Genomic DNA, 3627 nt, shown 5'->3' with positions numbered 1-3627 from the left:
AGAAAAATATATCAAAATCAGCATGACGGAAGCTTCAGGAAGCACCAAGGTGGGCCAGAGGGGAGCCAGGCCTCACCCAGGCATCCACCTCGCGCGGGCCCCCTCCTGGCCGCGCCACCAGGTCGCCTGGGTGGCGGGTCCACCCCCTGGCACCCTCCTTTGGCCTATATTTACTTCCCGAAGCGAAAACCCTAAAGATATATCCCGCATAGTGAATTTCACCACCGTTCCGCCGCCGTAGCACTTTCGAGATCGGGAGCGCCACGAGACCTCTTCCCAGAACCCTGCAGGAGGGAGGATTGACCTCCGGGAGCTTCTCCACCACCATGGACGCTTCCCGGACGTGCCATGAGTAGTCATCCTTAGACCATGGTTCCATGATCAGTAGCTATGTGATGTCTTCTCTCCAATCGTGTGCTTCAATGCTTAGCCCTTGTGAGCTGCCCTACATGATCAAGGCATCTATGTAATTTAGCTGTTGTTGCTACGTTGAGTTTGCTGGGATCCGATGGATTATGAGATTATGTTCAGATTGTGATGCATTATATATTTGGTTCTCCTTTTATATTTTGTTCTTGAGTAATGCATGTTCTCCGTTGCTTTATATTACTTTGGCCAAGTAGTAGATTGTAACTCCAAGAGGGAGCATTATGCATGATTGTGGGTTTATGCCCCCTGATGTCTAGCTTGAGTGACAGAAACATGAGACTAGGGGATGTGATGTTGCCACCAGGGAGAAAACAACGGTGCTTGTAACCATGGTTGCAAGGATTGTTTACCTTACGCAAAGTTTGTTAATGCAGTCGTCCGTTGCTTTGAGTTTACACTTTGGGTGGGGCTCGCAACTTAATACCAGCGAGATGTTCTGGATAGATATCTCAAGGTGGATGATTAGTGAGTAGATGCTGATGGATAAACGGTCTACTTTTCCTGGCGTACTTCCCATACTTATGAGACTCTAACTTTCTTGGAGCATGATTAGCATTGCGGTGCGCTTATAATTCTGTGAATTGCCCAGCTGTAATTTGTTTACCCAAGATAGTTGTTTATCGTCTTTTGGGAGAGAGACATCACTAGTGAACATCATGGGACTCTCGTCCATATTTCCACCATTGTTTACACTTCCAACATTTACTTCTTTTATTTCCTTTTCCATTGCAATCACCATCGCTATTCCCGCTTGTGTTTGATCATTTGCAAACGACAAGGGCGGAGAGATTGACAACCTCTCTGAACTCGTTGGGAGCAAAGTTATTTGTTGTGTGTGTAGGTCCACGTCTTCTGCTAGCGCCAGAGTAGCAGACACCGACTTGTTGATCCTTGGAGTCCTCCTAGTTCGAAAAAACCTTACAGTCCCCGTGTAAGGGAAATCTGCTGTTGACTACATCTCAACCTTCCACTTGGGGTAACCAACGTGGGGCGAGGAGTATAGTTCCATCAACTCGTCATCAAGCAAATTTCTGGCGCCGTTCCCGAGGACTCCAGTCTTCAAGATAGGGGAGTTGCACACTATCTTTTACCTTTTATTTTTAGTCTTGTTAGTTTGCTTTCTAGTTTTTGATTTAGAGTCTTATACCAAAAACCACAAAAAAATTAGTTGCTTTGTTCTTGCTTGTTGGTGCTTCTATGGGTTTTTACTGAGAACACCAAATTGTGTGACTTCACTAGTCACAACAACAATGACTTTACCCTCACTTATATTGATCCAATTGCCACTTTGGGTATTTATAAAAGTAATAGAACTTGTGACTATGTTAGTTAGTATGGATAATTATGCCATTGGCATGGTCTCCCCGGGAAGGAACCGGATCTTTGGTTTAAAGTTGCTCCTAAACGTCCCCAAACTTGGGAAGACGTCCAAACTTTTATAACAGAGAGCAAATCAAATATAGAGGATGACACTACATATTTACTTAATAGCGGTGATATTAATTTTGATAGTTGTAGTCTTTATGAAGTTATCACTTTTTTGCAAAAGAATGGCTAAAGACCCCCACACTAGTACACTCAATATTGCCTTCACCGAGCAAATTACCAATGCTCTTATCAAAGCTAGGGAGGAGAAGCTCAAGCTAGAGACTTCTATTCCTAGAAAATTAGAAGATGGTTGATATCCTATGGTCAACATTAAACTAAATAATTTCTCTTGCTTTGCTTTATGCGATGTTGGAGCTAGTGCCTCCGTTATGCCCAAAAGAATGTATGATATGCTTGATTTGAAACCTTTTGATCAATGTTCTTTTGGTGTTCGTCTTGTTAATTCTTCCATAAAGAAATCTTTAGGGAGGATTGATGATGTTCTTATTTTTGTCAATGATAATTATGTTCCTGTTGATTTTCTTGTTATGGACATTGAGTGTGATCCCTCATGTCCAATTATTTTGGGACGTCCTTTTCTCCGCACCGTTGGTGCTATCATTGACATGAAAGAAGGGACCATTAGATTCCAGTTTCCCCTTAAAAATGGAATGGAACACTTCCCTCGAAAGAATATTAAGTTACCTTATGAGTCCGTTACTCGCGCAAGTTGTTCTTTTGGAGTTGATAATATTCGATCTTTTTGCATCATGCCTAGCTCAAAGGCATAAAAGAAAGCGCTTGTTGGGAGGCAACCCAATTTGTTTTTTACTTTCAGTTTTAGTGGTCTTGATGTTTGTTACTACTGTAGCAACAAAATTGTATCTTTATTTTCAAGCTTTGTGTTAAGTTTTAGCCTCCGATTGCAAGAAAGTTCAAAAGTTGTGACATGCTGTCCAGAAACAGATTCTGTCTGCTTGACGGAAAAATTAGCCAAAAATCACCAGATCATCTTTTTTATATGAATTGTTTTGACAGTATTATCTATCTAATTGACTTTCTGGTGTCTGTTCTGAGTTTTTTGATTTGAGTTGCAGAAGTGCCGTGAAAAAATTATTTACGACCTGCTGGTCTGTTTTTCCCAGATTCTGCCCTGTTTTGCGTTTTCATTGTTTTGAAAATCTTAAGCTTGCTTTTTCTTTCCAAAAATCTTTTGGCAATCTTGAGATACAGTAGCTCTTCCTGAAAATATTTATTTCCAGTAGAGAAAAATATATTTTATTATGGGCGCTAACCACTCTAATCAGCTTATGATGAGTTCCGTATGAAGGGAGTTTTCAAGTATGTGATGGAAGATGACGAAAGAAGATCCAGGAGTGTCAAGCGCTCAAGCTTGGGGTGCCCCCATGCACCCCCAAGAAGTGTTCAAGGAGACTCAAGCGTCTAAGCTTTGGGATTCCCCTGTGCATCCCCTTTTCCATCAACAATCATCAGTTCGTCCTTCTCCATGCTATATTTTTATCACTTCATATGTTATGTGCTATGCTTGGAGCGTCCCGCTCTTTACTTTTTATATTTTGTTTTAGTTTTCCTTGATGTTCATAACAAGTTGGACCCTAGCTTTCTTTGTTTGGGAGATAAACAGACTCCACTCCACCCTAGAATACAACATAGGTTTTCATGTTTATCTTTTGTGTGTTATTTATATTTTCATAACTGTTGTCTTGCTTAGCGCTTAGTTTTCATGCTTTATCTTTTTAAGATCTTATATTTAGGTTGCTTTTGGAACTCTCTTGAGTTATCATGGTTATCTTGTTCAGAGAGTTGGCT

The sequence above is a fragment of the Hordeum vulgare genome, chromosome 7H, assembly GCF_904849725.1.
Source record: "Hordeum vulgare subsp. vulgare chromosome 7H, MorexV3_pseudomolecules_assembly, whole genome shotgun sequence".
In the NCBI taxonomy this organism is placed as follows: domain Eukaryota; kingdom Viridiplantae; phylum Streptophyta; class Magnoliopsida; order Poales; family Poaceae; genus Hordeum; species Hordeum vulgare.
This window is presented reverse-complemented; position numbering follows the sequence as displayed.